The sequence below is a fragment of the Temnothorax americanus genome, unplaced genomic scaffold (genome assembly GCF_048541705.1).
Source record: "Temnothorax americanus isolate GAGA-0224 unplaced genomic scaffold, ASM4854170v1 Scaffold71, whole genome shotgun sequence".
In the NCBI taxonomy this organism is placed as follows: Eukaryota; Metazoa; Arthropoda; class Insecta; order Hymenoptera; family Formicidae; genus Temnothorax; species Temnothorax americanus.
Window position 1 is genome coordinate 578,857 of NW_027509794.1, and position 19,293 is coordinate 598,149.

The 19,293-nt window shown below is 38.2% G+C and overlaps 1 protein-coding gene and 3 long non-coding RNA genes across 5 annotated transcripts in view; 1 reads left to right on the top strand and 3 right to left on the bottom strand.

The window, feature by feature from the left end:
• Nucleotides 1-19,293, top strand: part of Sprt (PDZ domain-containing protein sprite) — a 195,755-nt gene that overhangs the window by 28,581 nt on the left and 147,881 nt on the right. The window lies entirely within an intron of this gene.
• Nucleotides 5,322-10,057, bottom strand: LOC143906469 (uncharacterized). The gene is made up of 3 exons (XR_013259533.1): nt 9,974-10,057; nt 6,371-6,666; nt 5,322-6,292 (listed from the first exon to the last, which is right to left on the bottom strand). It is a non-coding gene; the product is annotated as an uncharacterized LOC143906469 (long non-coding RNA).
• LOC143906502 (uncharacterized) lies at nt 12,029-12,421 on the bottom strand. Its single transcript, XR_013259545.1, has 2 exons — nt 12,333-12,421; nt 12,029-12,212 (listed from the first exon to the last, which is right to left on the bottom strand). It is a non-coding gene; the product is annotated as an uncharacterized LOC143906502 (long non-coding RNA).
• On the bottom strand, nt 14,644-15,552 carry LOC143906452 (uncharacterized). Its single transcript, XR_013259520.1, has 3 exons — nt 15,292-15,552; nt 15,084-15,207; nt 14,644-14,974 (listed from the first exon to the last, which is right to left on the bottom strand). It is a non-coding gene; the product is annotated as an uncharacterized LOC143906452 (long non-coding RNA).

Here is a 19,293-nt window from a genome sequence, read left to right on the forward strand (position 1 = left end):
CATTTCAATTTTTGCATCTTTGTCGTTTTCATTCTATACCAATTGAACAAAGCGACGTAGACCAAAAATGTATAAATTTTGTAGCCAAGGGTTCACTCTTTACAACGGTTGCGACGCTTTTTCCCCCGGTCTCGCAATCCGGTGGAGGGCTATCGTGGATTGGCAGCACGCGCAACTAATTCAGACACCAAATGATTGGGCGCCAGGTGCGACGGATTGCACCACCGTACACTATTATATCTAACGCAATATCCCCGATAATACCTCAGGGCGTAGTTCTCTTTCAGGGAATTCGAAGAGAGGCGTCACGCAATCAAACACACACAAAATGATAATAATAAGATAACATATATATTTAGTCAGATATAAGACACTTGCAACCGAATCTCAATCACAGTAGGTGTTGGTATAATTGGTCTGAGCATCTCGCACCCGAAATCAGACCACGCGGTAACGAGCAGTGATCGGCAAAAATTCTGTTTTTAGTAATCATATCGGCGATTATTTTTAATTAATCAAAAATAAAAAATTTAAATGTTTTTAATTTTAATTAACAAAAAATTGGTAATTAATAAAATACTAAGCTCTAAATTTAAAATAATTTTTAATTAATTGAAAATGTAATACTCTGTTTAAAAAATTAATAAATAATCAAAAATATATTGCTCATGATTTAAAAATTGGCAATTATATAAAATAAATTGTCAATTTTTATAAAAATTACAATTAGAAAAAAATATTTTTAATTTTTTAAAAAATTAGTAATTTTTAAAAAGTAAATTATTTGAACAAAATTAGTAGATAATTATTAGAAAATATATTACTAATTTTTTAGAAAATTAGCATTTATTAATTTGTAAAGTATTCGTTTTTAAAAGTACATTAGTTGCAGTAGAAATGAAACGATGACGTTAACTATACTAAATAATTTTTTCCTATTGAAAATTCGTGTCTTTTGGGAAAATTTGCAATTACTAAATGAACTATAATTTGACAATGGTCGCTTGCTCTCTCTTAAGGCCATCGCGCACAAAATTGCATAGGCTGCATAAACATAGCATAAGACCGCTGGACCGGCTGGACCAATCTTATGTAAATTAATATGGCGACTTTATACTGGATGCTCATTGGTTTAGCGGTCTTATGCTACGCTATACCTGCTTCCTACACTCATATCCGTCAAGAATAAATTACTGGCTTGTCAAAAAATAAAGTTACAATTTTGTAAAAAGTTAGTGTTTGGATTATTGAAAAGTTTGCAGTTGCGCTTTAAGCCAATTTTTGATGTTGAAAATGAAGGACGGATTAGCGCTGTAGCAGCAGTTTCACATCCTAAATTTAAATTGAACTGGCTCAATTGTTTAAGTCGCTCAGTGCAAGCAAATGTTATAGTAGCAATAAAAGAAGCACTTGCTTCTGTGTCGAGTAGAGTTGAAGATAAGAAAAAAGATGATAGTGTAGCTGAGGATGATTTTTTTGACTTTACATGTGATCATGATACACCTGATGTAGTCGAAACTTTTGGGGCCTCTGATGTAGAAGCAATTATTCAGAAATTTAGTACTGAAAGTAGGAATGATCTCGAATTACTTAATTTATATACTATTGTTAAGAAAATTTTTCTCAAATTTAATACACCTTTACCATCTTCTGCACCAGTAGAAAGACTTTATAGTTACGCTACAATGTTTAATTTACCTAAATTTAATAAATTAACTGATGAGAATTTTGAATTAAGAGTAATTATAAAGTGTAATTTGAGTGTCGCTAAAAAAAATAGTATTATTTACTTAAAAAACATGTGATTCTCTTAAATAATTTGGGCTTAAATTATTTAATGCTCCTGGGTACTCGTCGCGGCCATGTTGGAATGTGAGAAGAAGTAAGAAATGACACGTTGAAAATTCTTGCGTAGTATTTCCAAATAAAAAGATATTTGCTTAAAATAACACTGCAGATCACTTCAGCACACTTTAAAAATACGCCGAGTTGAGGTTAAGTCTACCCCTTTTCCTTGATAGTAATAAACAGCCGTAAAACGAATGTGATACGATGCAGGTTTGTGCGCAGGCCTAGATTTCGTATTATATTCATTTTACGGCTGTTTATTAATTGTCAAGGGAAAGGGGTAGACTTAACTTCAACTCGGCGTATTTTTAAAGTGTGCTGAAGTGATCTGTAGTGTTATTTTAAGCAAATATCTTTTTATTTGGAAATACTACGTAAGAATTCTCAACGTGTCAATTCTCAACATTTCTCGCTTATTCTCCATTGGAGAGAGTTCTTATTTCTACCGCGACGGTACGTCGTCACCGTCAACGCGGAGTTCTCGGCTCAGGGACCAGGAGCCTTAAAGAGCATCACATCAATGAGAGATGATAAATAATCTTGATTAAAAACTTGAAGAATAAATACGCTGTATCTGCTGATACGTTTATACAATATTAATATGTAAGTAATAATTAATAAATTATTCTTGCAAGTCAAATATGTACACATTTATTACCGTGTTGACTGATTTAATAATAACAGTGTGATAACAAATATAATTTTTTAATCATTGACTTCGCTTTATTTAGTACTTCTGAATATAAAATTGAAACTTCGAATACATTCATATGGTATTTACAAAAAGTGTATGTATGTTATATGCACACTCAAAGGGAAGGAAAATTTAAGAACAACAGCTTATACTTATTAATATAATCTTATAAATATCGACTAGGTTAATTAATAGATATATTTTCTCACAAATCTTCACAATTATTTTTTTAGTTGTTCAAAGATTGTTGGCATTCTTAAAACAATTTTTCGCTTTATCATTAATGTGTAAAATAAGTGTAATCAAGAACTTTATGATGTTCCCTTTGTCTTGCCTAGTATCTCTGATTGTAATATTGTCAGTTACCTCATGTTCATGCTTGTTTTTGCCAAGACACCTTGTTTTAGAGTCAAGGATAAAAAATTATTTTTATTTAATTGTTAATTTTCTGAAAAATTAGAAAATATTTTTATTTAATTACTAATTTTTTGGAAAATTAAAAAATGTTTTTTTTCCATTATTTTTTAGAAAATTAAAAATTATTTTTATTCAATTATTTATTTTTGAAAAATTAGTTATAATTCTCGATTTATTATTAAATTTTTTAAGAATTAAAAAATAATGTTACACATTAATAATTTTTGTAGAAATCTTTTTTTGAAATTATTTACAAATTGTTAGGTAAATAAAAATAAGTTGAAAAATATTTTTAATTTTTTTGGCACTTAATATTGTATTTTGGCTTATTAATGATTGCTTTGACATTAAAAAATAAATAATGAAAATTTTTTTTTTTGCCGATCACTGGTAACGAGACCTTATCGGCGGCAAATCGACGCCGCGGCAACGAATTAACGCGAAGATGTTGTGTAAATTACCGCACAAAAGTCGGATAGGCTGACGCACGAATGCCGCATAAACGACGCAATAAGGGCACGCGAGAATGTCGAATTTTAAATACTGTAGATTAGGGCGGCGGTGTGGTCTAGTGGTAGAGCGCCAGACTCGTAATCTGAGGATAAGGTTCGAGTCCACTAGAGCCATGTAACATGGAAAAGTTTTTTTTCCGAAAAACCGCGCCCCTCCGTGCAAGATGCGGAGAAAACTGGGCTCCGTCTTTCGGAAGAGACGTTAAACCGTTGGTCCAAAGGAGGAAACAGTAAGGTAGTGGATGAATTGGAGGTTAGGGTTGGGTACATCCCATCAAAACGCCCTTTAAAGCCCCTTGGGGTATATAAAGTAAAATTCTTTATCCTTTATCCTTTATCCTTAAATACTGTAGATTAACGCACGCGAGATCAGGTCAACGCAACAGATAAACGCAGACAAACACACAAAAGCTTAACATGAATAATTAGTTGAGTCAAGGTAACGCGATACCTTACTTTGAACTCGCAACGACTTCGAACTCACACCGAACTTACGCCACGAGGCCGACAAACCGACTCGCCGCACCTTCGGTTGCGCCTTCAACGCGCACCCGGGCCACCTCGATTCCGCACGACGCAAAAATTATGGGCGATCTCGCCGTGTCGACCACGGTGGCCGGCGATTGCCCCCGAATACGAAATAAGGACTCGTATCGCGGACGATCCCGCAGCTTGCCACGCGAATCCCGAATTCTTTCGCAAGCACGGAGATTCCGCGGCCCCGCGCCGATCCCGTCGATCTTTCCGTCCCGCCAAGCACAATATTCGCCGTCCTCGAGGGCCCGGATACGTTACTCAAATGCGAGGGCGAGTGCCCTTCAAACTACATGACCGCTCGCGGCTTGCCGTTTCCCTCACAACTCGCTCCCGTTATCGCCACGGTTATCCCGATTTACGCGAGGAAACGCGGCACAATTACTCTCGTCAACATGACCAGAACGTAACACGATTACGAACTCTAACACAACGAAACGCGACACGATTACGAATATTAACACAATGAAACGCGACACCATTCGACACGATTAATCCGACTCGCACAATTTAACGCCACGCGACTGCCGGCCGTGACGGTGCTCCCGGGGAGAGCACGGTAGGTCTCTACGCACAGGAGAGCTCACTCTCGGCAAGGCCCTGGCACGATTTCCACACGAATCTATCTTAAATGCGAGCGCAAGGTAACGCACGCTTCATACCGCCGTCCACAAGTAATTCCTGCGGCGCTCAGGTAACCGATACGTGCCTAGGGCCAGTGCCTCAAGCGAACTCTCTTTTCTTAACGCGGGGACGCCAGAGTGGTGATCTTACAATACGTCGTAGTATCTCCTTCGGTCCGGGCAGCTCGTAGTTCGGGCGATGCTCCCAGGTTCCTCGCCGGCACGACAGTGTCGGAAACGATGACCTGCCGGGATCGCGCCGGTTCCCCGCGCCTGCGCTGTAGCGTGTCGCTTGACCGGATTGCCGATCCCAGCGCTCCCGGCGCCTAGGCCGCACGTGCGCCGCTCCTTCCGGGGGCGCCACTCTAATTCTAGGGCGCTCTCATCGGCGCCTCAGCTTCTCTCTTTCCGGCGGCGCCGCTCCAATTCGGTCTTCAACCGACTTTTACCTAACAGTATATTTTGATAGATCATGGCATACTTTCTTTGTAAACTTTTTGAATTTTTGCAATATCTTCAAAATTGAAGAAAATATAGTACACGAAAATGTGCGTGACGTCATAATGTTGTTGCGAAATCTTTTGAAGTTGCCGTCATCAAAGAAACTTTAGAAAGCTATAACTTTCTCAAATTTGGGTTTTTTTTTTAATTCAAAAAGTACTAAAAATCGGCTTAGATGCTCTACATTAATTATGGAAACCGCTTAATAAAAAAATTTTACTTGAGAACCCAATTACCTCCGATTCGGCGCGGGCTTTTCGAATCAACCGGCTGTCCGAGCCGCGATGATCGAGTCGGCGTTCGGGGTCAGGCTGGCCGGGCCTCGGTCCCGTCCACCGGCATCCCCTCGAGGCGACGGCCCCAGGGCTGCGCCTTTCCCTCGGCCGCTCCTCGGCACTCTGCTCTGACTGGCGTTTTGTTCGAGCGTGTCTCGGGGTGTTCTAGACTGCTATCCTGCCGCTGTTGCGACCGAGTACGGAGTGAATTCCGGCCGGCGACACTCATGCACTTGCGGGGAGGTCCGGGCGATCCGACTTTCGGCCACGTTCTCTGGCCGTCTCCTTAATCCTCTGCCCTTCCTCGCTGCGGCTCCCGGCCGTTACATGTTGACTCCAGCTACCACTGGCGATCCCTTAAAAACTTAACAACTAATTAGACCAATTAAGAATACGCAACCGCCCTCCCTTCGCTCCAACGAGGAAGCATCCCCGAATTCCCCTCGGCCGAGCCCATCCGGGGAGTAGACGCGACTTGTCACGTCACACGGTATACCACATTTTACTAAAATTATTTGTTTTGTTGTTAAAAATCGGCACTGAAAAAATAGTGACGACTTTGCCCCGGTCTCCCCTACTTAATTTTGAATAAAATAAAACTTTCAAGATGATACTACACATGACGTAGCTCCAATATAATAAGGTACATACATTAAAATAATCTATTCTTACGACTGTAATCTGAAACTTGAAACTTTTCAAAATTATGAAGTTTCTGGTAGACTGAGAAAAACAATTTTTCTCGTTTTTTGGTTTGAGAAGAAGTTATTCTTCATTAAACTTTATAATTGGATCCGTGCATACACTTCTTTATAAGTTGTTTTTTTTTCTTGTAATTAAAATCTGTCTTTTGCTTGTTATCTTTTCGACAGATTTGGATCTCCGGTACTGTAAGAATTACATAGGCATATATTTATCTCTATAATTGCATGAACGCTTATTTGTCCATCATTAACCGCAAAATACCTCATGTACGTACGATCTCCGTAGTGTTGATAAAAACATAATGCATCTAACTATGCGCTTATTCGTTTGCCTAGTATTTCACATCTTCGAACCCATAATAGACCGGCAGGTAGAGAGAGGCGTTCGACGATCGACCGTAATAAGCATCGATAGACATGAGTCGTTTCCCGCTAATTGCAACCTGCGAAGTATAGTATCTAGTATCATCGCGGCATCGTTTTCCACATCTTCTTGCAAACTGGAAGCGCATATATTCCGCATTACATCCTTGCTCAGTACACAACATTTCCTGCTCACTGTAACATACGCGTCGCATCATCCTCGATGTAGAACGATCGTGGTCACGCAGACAAATTTTCTTTTTTGTTGATATAAAATTAATTTTTTGTAAAGTTACTTTTCTGTACCAGAATTGTTAAATTTATACAATACATACATTTTATATTTAACATTTGCGGCAAATATCTGATGATTTGCAAAATTTTGATAATCTTTACTTTTCACTAGCATTCTTCTTCTTTTTTACGGGAATTTTAAATTAAAAAAAAACACAAATGTGTGTGTGTGTGTGTGTGTGTGTGTGTGTGTGTGTGTGTGCACTCCAGTTCTTGTAAGAAAAATTAAAGTTTTATAATAATAATAATAATAATAATAATAATAATAATAATAATAATAATAATAATAATAATAATAATAAGTAAATAGTCTCTTTAATTATAAGTGATTAAAGTACTTATTTTTTGCAACAAGAGCATTAATATTAAATCATATTTAATCTATTGGATAAAATTTTAACATATTTTACTTACTTATTTTTTTCTGGAGAAATCAGAAGAATGTAGATTTAATTTAAAATTTAATTATTAATTGAAAAATTCATTAAAATCTAATTTCTCCTTTTTTCTATTTCGCTGCATTTACTGCAAACAGTTTTTTACCAAATTTATGTACAATATTATCAATAATTTATTTCGTGAAAATTTAATTAATAAAACGTCGGTTTGAGATTAATTTTTTGCATCTCTTGAAAACTTGAGGGAATTGTTGGTTCCCTTTATAACATCTATGAACACGCGAGGATGACCCTTGGCAATACGAGACCGGTTTTAATCGTTTCGATTAACCACGTTGAGCCGGCACGGTCGCTGCACATGTCCATAAGGGTTGTTCCATTATGCATTTACGATGGGGCAATCGCCCACGCCATTAATAGTTTTGCGCTCTTGCGCCGCGCCGCGCCGTAGACTTATATCGACAAAGTATGTCTCACAGCGTTTACACTCTTTTTGGATTGTAAAATATGTAAAGTACGCAAAGCACGATCAGATTGAAAATGATAGTTCATCATTTGAATACTTATTCTTATGCCAAGGATTAATCCAATCACAAGAAAAGTTAAAATAAAAATGAAAAAAATATTAATTTTCTTATATCGTTTACATTACAGTTTGCTAATCGAAAAATCAAGTAAAGAGAAAAGAAAGAATTTGCGATAGATTTCGGTTATTGAGCCGTCGATTAATCGACAACCAAATCAACTAACAAAGACAAATTGAAAAAATAATCCAGACTTTGCAATTGAGACAACCGTGTATTTAATTGTATGTATGTATGTATGTATGTATGTAGATTTATTGTGTTTCCCCGTAGGGTTTACAAGGCGTTTTTTATGAGGAACGTACCCAAACCTCTTACAAATCACTCCCTTACGCGCCTGGCCATATGCGACCTTACATTTCATTCATTTCCCCTCCCTTCGTCTTTCATTTCTCCATCTCCTTCCGCCTTTTTTGCTTTAGCCATTTCTTCGCTTTCCTCCTTTCTGCCACTGCTCTTTCTCTTTCCTTCCTTCTCTCTCTCTCCTCCCGCTCGCCGCCTTCCCTCCTTCCTATTCTGTCTTCTCTCTGAAACAAAAACCCACTTCCTTTTCCCTCCCCTCCTCTTTACTCCAGCCATCTCCCTCCGCCTTCCTTGCTTCTGCCATTTCTCCGCTTCCCTCCCTTCTGCCACTGCTCTCCTCCCCTCTCTCCTTCCTCTCCCTCCTCCCGCTCGCCGCCTTCCCCCTGTTCTGTCCCCGCTCCTCCCACCTCCCTCTTACTCTCCTTTCTTCCTATGGCCCTCGTCCTTGTCCGTATCCATACTCTCGCCTCCACTGCTTTATCCTCGTCCATCTTCCCCCTTAATCCACTCTCCTAGCTCCTTTCTCCTTGCCTCCAAAGTCCAGCTCACGCACGCTTGTCACCTCAGCTCTTCTCCTCCCTCGTTCTACCTTTCCGTCACTTTCTCTATTTCCCTTTCCATCACCTGTCTATCTGTCCAGGCCCCTTCGATCTGCCAGCGCCCCTCCTCTAGCCTCTCCAACCTCACTCCAATCTCCTTTAATTCCTACAATCTCCTTAAAATTTGCCTTCCAACCTCTCTCTCCCTCTCCTCTCGCCCCTCGTGCTTGCGTGTGTGTGTGTGTGTGTGTGCGTCCGCTCTTTTCCTCGCTTCCCTTGTCGCTCTCTTACTCTTTTTCCTGCCCACTCTCGCCTTTGTCACCTTTGCCCTTCCATCCGCCCTAACCATCTGCCACGTGCTGTCCTTTCACCTTCCCGCATCGACCACATCGACCTGCTCGACTTATCGATTTTTTGATCCATAATGTGCACCCGCCTTTACCTTCGTCCGTCGCCTCTTACTCCATCTCCTCCGCCGTCGATACTTTTCTCCGTCATACGTTCTCTTCGCCATCGGCCATGCTGCTATCTGTACTACCTGCATGCCATCTACGGACGTTGGCCGTTCACCTCCTCGATCGACTCATTCTCTCGATTCCTCGATTTCACCCGCTCCATCTCATTGGCCGTCGTGCTGAGCTCTTGTGCGCTCGCCTTAAACCGTTCGTCTCTTGCGCCATCTCCTCCGTCGCCGATATCCCCTCTCTCTTCCTTACCGGCCTGCTCTGCCCGTCGCGCACTCCAGCGTATCGCGTCCTACCGCCCCGCGGTGGCGCCAACGTACTCTTTCGGAGCCGTCGACTCCCCGCGCCGGCTCTGACCGCTGCATCCCCCGCACTTCCTTCTCGCCAACAGCCAATCAGCGGGTCCCACGTTTCCTCTTCCGTCCGCCGCCTCTCACCTCTTCCGTCTCTGGCGTCCTCTCTCACTTCCTCAACGTCATCCTAACCTCACTCTCAGCCTTCTTCTTCCTTCTCGATTTCCGACCGCATTTCCTTGAATCCGCCCTCACCTCCAATGCCTCCGCTTTTTCTCAACCCCCTTCACCTTTTCCTTTACTCCTGCTCTCCACCCCTTCACACACCCACGTCTACAGCACCCTTTCCGCCTCCTCCAACTTTCCACCTGTTCACCCGCCGAGAGCTAACGGGCGACCATGTGTATTTAATTGGATTTTGGATTAGAGATTGCTTTGTTCTCATGCGTCCCGATCGATTTATTATATTTATTTTACGTATCTCCGAATAAAGTTTTCAATTTTTAAAAATTTTTACGGACAGAAAGGATTAAGCGATTATTATTTTATTCGAATGCGGAAATATCCGTACTAATTCTAACGACTAACAGATGTAAACGTGAGCGGAATATATGGAGATACATATACCGTTTTTATTGTTTAGTAGCCGCTCGTACTCGCACTTTCGTTATTTCCATTACAAAAATAACCGTAACGTAGTATGCGTAACAGTGCATCCTTGAGTTGTGCAGCAGGATGCAACATCATGCCCCCCCCCCGTGTTGAGCACCGCGGCATAGATTATTGCTGAATAAGAGTGGAAGGAGGTCGAGAGCGTTTTATACTGGATTTATTTTCCGACTACCCGTTGTCCCGGATGATACTTCAATTACATTCTGTCGTAGACGACCGTAATTACTATTGATCTGCGGCTCATGCACTGTCAAAGATCGCGTCTGATAACGATTGCATTTAAATTAGTAGATTAATCAGACCGGAGAACCTTTACGGTGATTGAAGAGTAAGCCGATATTAGACGGCTTCATTAATAGCAATCTTATCATGCTCTTTCTAATCTTAATGTTTTTGTTAATATACAACATTATATATATGATACTTTATTAACTACTTTGCGCGTATAAATTGCAAAATATATCTAAACTTAAAAACATTTTTGTACACAAAAATCTCGTCTGATAAAGCTAAAATTGATTATTATATTTAGCGTAAAATGTAAAGGACAAATACAGGACAAGTACTTCTTATCTAAAAATAATACTACTTTTGCACATGTATAGCAATTAAAAGCGTTAAAAACTGTGAGAAACCGAGATTATAAATCTAAAAAAAGTTTTTCTTCTCTTAATTTAATATTACAATAGATCAGACTTAATTTGCGTTACCTACAGTAAAATAAAATGGAATAAAAGTTGGAAACTTGGAATAGAATTTCATTTACTTTATCAAATTAATGGATTCTGATAATATCTCGGATAATATATATTATGTCTGTACGAGATATATCATAATCACGATTGGTAAATATTCTCCATGAAGGCATTCCAACCAAAAAATAAATGACATTAATATACTGTAAATGTCAATTTATAATATAATATGAAAGTAATAGAAAATTCAAGGAATTATTTACACGCGGATCTTTTTTTCCCTGAGAAAAATTTTACGATACATCTCGTGAAACATTCCACAATTCTCGACGTCGAAATATACCTTATTGCGATTGTATCAGAAATATGCATAATAGAGATATCTCTGACGTCTTGCGATAGGGTGACACGATCTTTGTATTAAATTTTGGTAATTATTTAGTAATACGGACCACCCTCCAATGACCTTGACCTTGACATATGTTGTCAACGTCACCCTCCTGAGTGACCTTCAGAAGTTTTTAGCCGGTGGTCGTTATTCGTTAAAAAGTTATTAACAAAAAAAGTTTTGAAAATATAGCAGCTATTGAGTATTGAGAGGCATAAACGACTAATATTACGTTTTTTTTTTTAAAGCAGAGTATACTTTATTTCGCGAGAAAGTCGCTGCTTTACCAAAACACAATATTTAAAGCAGTAAATTGTTGATAAATTGAAGTTTTTTTGTTAAAGCAGAGCATACTTTATTTCGCGAGAAAGTCGCTGCTTTACTAAAACGCAACATTTAAAGCAGTAAATTGTTGATAAATTGTATATTGAATATATGTGAGTATTGGAAGGCATAAATGACTAATATATGTCGAAATAGTTTATACATATTTTTTCCACGCGAGACGAGTTGTCATATGGGTTCGTGGCGCGCTTTACAAGCTTGTTTATATATATATATATATATATATATATATATAATTAGTGTTTATTTAATTCAATATGATATATACCAAGGTAAAATGATCGAGATATACTAAAACTAAATGAATTTTTAGATCTTTTGATTGCGCGAAATTAAATTGTATTAAATTATTAATGCAATTAAAACCAATTTTGGTACTGCAAACATAATTCACGATGCACGTGTTAACCTCATCGCTGATCAAATATGGTTAAAATGCGTGCTGAAGTACAACACATAATGCAGTAGCTCCTAATATTGCATTGCCCTCGAAAATACTCAATATAGGGTGTTCCACATCGAGGTCAATAAAACTTTAGGGTCTTATAGGGAATAAACAAAACAATTTCCGTCGCCAGCAAATAATTCAAAATAAGTCGTTTTATTTCGACCCAATTGGCCAATTGATACAAGAATTGCACGACGTTTCGACCGAATTCCGGTCCTTATCAAGTGCTTTTATTCAAGTTACACCGATCCGCATCACGAAATTAATTGCATCATTGACGTGGTGTCCTGACCTGACTACATCAAGACAAACGCAAAGCTAAACAAAAGAGAGAATTTATACATTTAACAATAGAAAAACTTTACAAAATCATTACAATATCACGACAGTCAAAAACAATAAAATCAATTAACATTGTAAAATTAATTAAAAGCTTACAACTCTTATGCGTTCCAAAACAAACGGTGATACATGAAATTAAAACGTCACCAGCCATATCGAGGCACAACGTCCGAACAGTAAGACGGTCAAAGTCGAACTGAAGTTGTCAACGTAATCCGCGAATGGCAAACAGCGCTCTGGTAGAAAAACGAGCAGAACCGAAATATGAAGAGCAGACTAAGTAATACCAACGACACGGTTATAAATAAATGGCAGGCTCTCAGTATCGTTTTGTAAATTGATTGTGCAAATATGTTTTTTAATGAAAAACATTTCCGATATTTCTCTTTTTTTGAAATGCTTTTCTTTGTATAACATTTCCGGATGCTGCCACTTGAAATCATGATTGTGTGCAAGATGGTGCTTACTCACAACAGAATGACTATCTACATTTTTCCTGATATCACATCGATGTTCTTTGATGCGTGTTTCTAAGTGCCTTTTTGTCTGGCCAATATATACAGCATCACAATTTGCACAATCAATCTTATAAACTAACTCAGTCTGACTGAGGTTCGGCAACCCATCTTTACCCTTCCTGTAAAGATGACACAATCTAATCTCTTCGGGATGGTTTGAAAAACTCTAAAATTCATGTTTTGCATTGTACGGCTAACATTCTCGCTAAGGCCCTTTACGTAAAGTACAGTATAATGCACCTTCGAAAACTTGGGCCACTTTGCAACTGACAGGATCGTTGTTGTTACGATTTCGCAATAACGGCCAATTTTACGAACAGATCTTTGGAAGCCCGATGGGGTCTCCTCTCTCTCCTATCTTGGCCGACATGGTCATGGAGGATTTAGAGAAGCATTGTGTACAGCGGCTTAGTTTCAGGATCCTTTTTCAAACGATATGTGGATGATATTTTCGCGGTTGTTCCCGAGTCGGGTATTAAGGAATTATTAGATAGTTTCAATAATTACCACGATAGATTGAAATTCACTTGTGAAATGGAAAGCAATGGTGAATTGAGTTTCCTCAATACCACGGTAATTCGCGAGGGAGGCTCATTTGCTCACGAATTGGTTCCGTAAACCAACTTTCTCGGGTCGGTATATAAACTATTTTTCAAACCATTCTATAAAATATAAAATTAACATCGTACGGAATTTGGTTGATCGGGTGATTCTTTTGTCCGACGCGCGGTTTTACAATTCCAACATTAGTGAAATCAAAAAGATCCTTGTAAATAATTGTTACCCGAAGAAAGTTGTTGATAAATATGTTAATGTCCGACTTGGTGAATTGCGAAATCGTAACAACAACGATCCTGTCAGTTGCGAAGTGGCCCAAGATTTTCGAAGGTGCATTTACTGTACCTTACGTAAAGGGCTTTAGCGAGAATGTTAGCCGTACAATGCGAGACATGAATTTTAGAGTTCTTCACACCATCCCGAAGAGATTAGATTGTGTTATTAGGAAGGGTAAAGATGGGTTGCCGAACCTCAGCCAGACTGAGTTAGTTTATAAGATTGATTGTGCAAATTGTGATGCTGTATATATTAGACTTGTTCGCGTTGCTTGAAATCCCCAAACATTTTTGCACTTGAAATGAGATAAATATATATTCGGCCGTTGGAAAGAGAGAAAGCGAAGATGCTGAGTGCAAAAAATGCAAGCAACGCGAACAGACCCATTGGCCAGACAAAAAGGCACTTAGAAACACGCATTAAAGAACATCGATGTGATATCAGGAAAAATGTAGATAGTCATTCTGTTGTGAGTAAGCACCGTCTTGCACACAATCATGATTTCAAGTGGCAGCATTCGGAAATTTTATACAAAGAAAAGCATTTCAAAAAAAGAGAAATATCGGAAATGTTTTTCATTAAAAAACATGATTGCACAATCAATTTACAAAACGATACTGAGAGCCTGCCATCTATTTATAACCGTGTCGTTGGTATTACTTAAGTCTGCTCTTCATATTTCGGTTCTGCTCGTTTTTCCACCAGAACGCTGTTTGCCATTCGCGGATTACGTTGACAACTTCAGTTCGACTTTGACCGTCTTACTGTTCGGACGTTGTGCCTCGATATGACTAGTGACGTTTTAATTTCATGTATCACCGTTTGTTTTAGAACGCATAAGGGTGCATCCCGATGGAGAAGAAATAGCGGAACGGAACAGTAACGGAAAAGAGATATGGTGGGGGGTTAACCAATCAGAGTAGTTCCGTTTCAATTCCGTTCCGTTATTTAGTGAGTGGGTTCCCCATGGCACGGAGCTGTTACGGAACGGAAAAGAAACGGAAAAATGTCTAACCTATTCTGTCGAAAGTTTGCAAATAAGTACAGTGGATCGATTGCTTTGCAACATTTTTATTTTTGCAAATAAAGAGCAATATGTCGTCATCGGTAGGTATTACATGTGAAAATAAAATATATATGTTAAAATCCTATGCTAATTAACCGAATGTGATATATTTCATTAATTTCCAGAAATTCAAATGTGGATATGTTCAAAGCGTCCTGTTCAAAGAGCAACAGCATTAATTCCTTCCACATCAACAAGTGACAACCTCAACGTAGATGATGATCTTATTCCCATCATCAATGACAATCCTACGTCACTGTCTCCAGTCTCTCCGGCGTTATTGCTGTTATTCTCACTCTCGACGTGTGTTTCTAAAGAATCTAAATAATAACAGATTTAGTTTTACAACAAATTTATATATCATTTACATATTCTAACCATTAGTTATATTGAATATATATTGCCTCTCTTGTACACAAATATACGTACCATTTATAAAGAGATTTCGATCTTTATCCATTATTAAATTCGTATGATTTGCTAAGCAAGGATGTGAAAGTTTTCCGTCTTCATCGAACCAAACAATTCAGCGGCAATATCCACATTTGAATTTCTGGAAATTAATAAAATATATCACATTCAGTTAATTAGCATAGGATTTTAACATATATATTTTATTTTCACATGTAATACCTACCGATGACGACATATTGCTCTTTATTTGCAAAAATAAAAATGTTGCAAAGCAATCGATCCACTGCACTTATTTGCGAACTTTCGACAGAATAGGTTAGAAATTTTTCCGTTTCTTTTCCGTTCCGTAACAGCTCCGTGCCATGGGGAACCCACTCACTAAATAACGGAACGGAATTGAAACGGAACTACTCTGATTGGTTAACCCCCCACCATATCTCTTTTCCGTTACTGTTCCGTTCCGCTATTTCTTCTCCATCGGGATGCACCCTAAGAGTTGTAAGCTTTTAACTAATTTTACAATGTTAATTGATTTTATTGTTTTTGACTATCGTGATACTGTAATGATTTTGTAGAGTTTTTCTATTAATGGCTGCGTTCGGGAAGCGCGCTATTAGCGCTATTGCATCATTCTATCTTTATCGCTCATCAGGAGTAAAACAAGGATAAAATAAGCAAATAGCACTAATAGCGTCTTCCCGAACGCACTCTAAATGTATAAATTCTCTCTTTTGTTTAGCTTTGCGTTTGTCTTGATGTAGTCAGGACACCACGTCAACGATGCAATTAATTTTTTTATGCGGATCGGTGTAACTTGAATAAAAGCACTTGATAAGAACCGGAATTCGGTCGAAACGTCGTGCAATTCTTATAGGAAAATTAAATTTGGAATAAAAAAAATTTCTTATAAACATAGGTCTGAAAACACTTCGTTAAAAAGTTATAACTAATAAAAAAAATTTTAAATCACGTTTTTTTATGATTTTTAAAATAACTAGACTAATTGTTACACTAAAGCGAATGCTACAAATGTAGTATTTACACAAAGATCATCGAAAGGTTTTTTCAAGTTTCTGCTTTTTTCATTGTTTTGAGCTTATTTTCTTTTGAACGCATTATCAGAATTAAATAAAATTGGTGTAATTTAGTTTGTTATTTAATTACCCATTAGATTTATTTTGTTATTACTTTTTTTTATAAATGAAGGGTTTTAAAGTCTTATTTTTAGAGGGTTTAGAGAGAGACACATGATCCAGATGTGAGTCATGTCATAGATGTCATCGTTTTTAAGAAATTTTAATGGTGATTAATTTCTTAAATAAAACTTGATTTTTCTTAAGATAAAAGTTGTAGATCTCGCCGAGACATTTTCAAAACACTATAATAAAACTCTTTTTTGTTAAGAATTTCCTGAGATATTTTAAATTTTGTCATAATATTTTTAATATAAAATGTATTAAATATATCTCGTAAAGTATTCATATTTCGATGACTTGACTTTCACACGTTTATTGCAAACCATGCAACTTTTGTTCTGAAACACTTTTCAATAAAATCATCGGTATAACACTGTAAATTTTAAAATTGGACACTGTATAATAACGCGCGCGTGTCAAAAAATAGAGCGCAGTATTATTAACACAAATAATAATGATGAGGAAAAATGAAAATATTTTTGGAAATATAATATTAGTTTCTCAATGAAACGGTGCTGCAAAGAATTTTTTGAATCTTCCTATCTTCGTCTCTAAACTTTATCCTCTGAAACACATCTATTTTAAAATTTCTGACATTATATACTTTTTAATTTTTAATTTTACTGTGTAAATAATATATCTCTCATCCTTTGATGTAATTCTTTAACACGCAACGGAAAAAGTTTGTCCCCGCAGCATCAACATCTAAACTCTTGTAAATCTTGTCTGTTACATTTACTTCAATCCTTCGTCGCAACGCTGTTGATAGTGTTGATCGCCCACAAAGGCAACGCGTTTGCGTTACAGTTCGCGAGAATCGCACGAGCTCGAGCGCGCGCACACGTGTGCGACTCGTGAGAATTCCTTACCTTGGAGCCGAGAAATGGTAATTCTCACGGGCCCCGGACAATCAGGATCCCTCCGTGTAATTTTGTGGCTACGAGAGCCATCGCCCCGACACGCATGGCAATCGCACGCCGCCCGTTCGCATCGGGCGATTCAACGAGCAAACGTTCTAGGTGTCTCGAACATGCACGTCGGGAGAAGCGTGCGAGACGAATGCTACTTGCAGTCTATCGATTTCGGAAAGAGGAAGTAAATATGATTATAGAGATCTTTTTAAATAAAATATGTTGAAGAAACCCCTATTTTATACACATAACAATTTTCAAAATAATCCCAGACAGCACGCATGTCCTAATTTTTTATATGGTGCTGTCTGGGATATGTTAGTAACAATTAATGATATTCTTGAAAGAGGAATCCGCTCATAAAAAAAGCCGTGTAAGAGATTTTATTGTTGACGCTTTTCCGCGATGCTGATTGGTTCTCTCATTGCGCTAACTTTGTGAGCATCTGTCATCGTATATTTTGACAATTTTATGTGTATCAAGAGATTAATAATGTAATAGTAAAAGTATAATGTTAAAACTAAATAGCGCGCGCGAAGCGTGATGTCTAGTTTATTTAAAAAATAAAATAGTCCTAAAAAAACTTAGAAGTTGCCGTTATATTAATTTTATTATTAAAAGGGCATTGTTTTATTTTATTGTGCATTGTTTTATTTTTCCAAGTTGTCGACTAATCTTACGAAAAATATTTTATTAAACATTCTACTTTATTATAATGCGACGCGAACCACAGTTTTTTTTTTTTTCAGAAAATAGATAATATACTTAAAAAATGACAAAAATGTGATTTTACCGAGAAAAATCGTATCCGCGAAAGCTTAAGCAAGGTCGGCCGTTAGACAGCGATCACTTTGATTATCGCGATTATCGATTTCTCGTGAAATTAGCAAATTGTCGCGATACATAATCCATCGTGTACTGATTTCTTACGCGGCTTACGGTAGGTCTCGCTCGATGCTTTACACGCGAAATGAAGCGATAGCGGCGAAGGAGATTCAGCGTAATACATAGTAGGTACATACACGTTGTATCAAGCTGTTAGACACGCGTAAGTCTACATCCCGCGACGCGGATAAGCCATTAGGAAATGTGCAACCTGACGTGCGTGAAATCGTATAAAGATAATGCGGATAAGCGTGGTTGAGAGGACGCAATGGGAAATGTGACGAATCGCTTAAATCAAGAGTGTGTCGGTTGATTTGAATATCATGCCGATAAGACGCGCAAAGTAATATCGTTTAAGACATCGTAAAACTTTTCTGCGATCGGATGTGTCTCGATAAACCTTGATAAAAAGTGAGGAAAGACAAAGAACGAATCTTGCTATCCATGTTTACGTAATTCTGTCTAGCGTTTTAATTCGATAATATACAAACTTGAAACATCCTGTGAGTAATCAAATTGACGCATGACAACCATAAAATTGTAATTTAAGTTCTTTAGATTTTAACGTGTTTTATGCTATATCTTATCATTTCATCTTATGCAAAGTACTTGTCGTGAAACTGCAAAACTGTTGTAAATCAATCTGGGTAGACATCAAAATTTGAAAAAAAAAGATTATTTTTGGAATTTTAAGAGATACTATCACTACACGTGGTCCAACATTTTTAACGGCGTGCGCAATTTGTTCCGGTCATCGCGCGATCACCCCGCGGCGCGTTTCACAAGTACATAATATATTTTTAGAAAATGATTTAATAACCGGTCGCACATTCCATTTAGATTAAACGAAATGGGCAGGCCTGAGAGACTCGGGAGACTTAACTTCCGAAGAAAACGGTAATAACCTACCTCAAAAAGAAACGGAACAAAGGTGTGCGACGCGCGACCTGGGGAATTGGCCGCCGGCACGTGAGAGGAGCCCCCTTATGTGAGATACCTAACTGTATACCTTCTCGGATTACTCACGCCTTGGATCGCTCCACCAACGGCTCCTCCGCTCCGCTGCGCAGCGCGTAATAATCGTTCTTAGTGGCAATTAGTGAACCATGTGCCCCGTTCGCGATTGTTCCAAAATTATCTGCCACTAATCTGTCGAGAAAGCCACGCTTCGATCGCTTACACCGTGCGATCCTTCATGAAGATATCCTTGCCTTCGCAAGACGCGCTTTACCG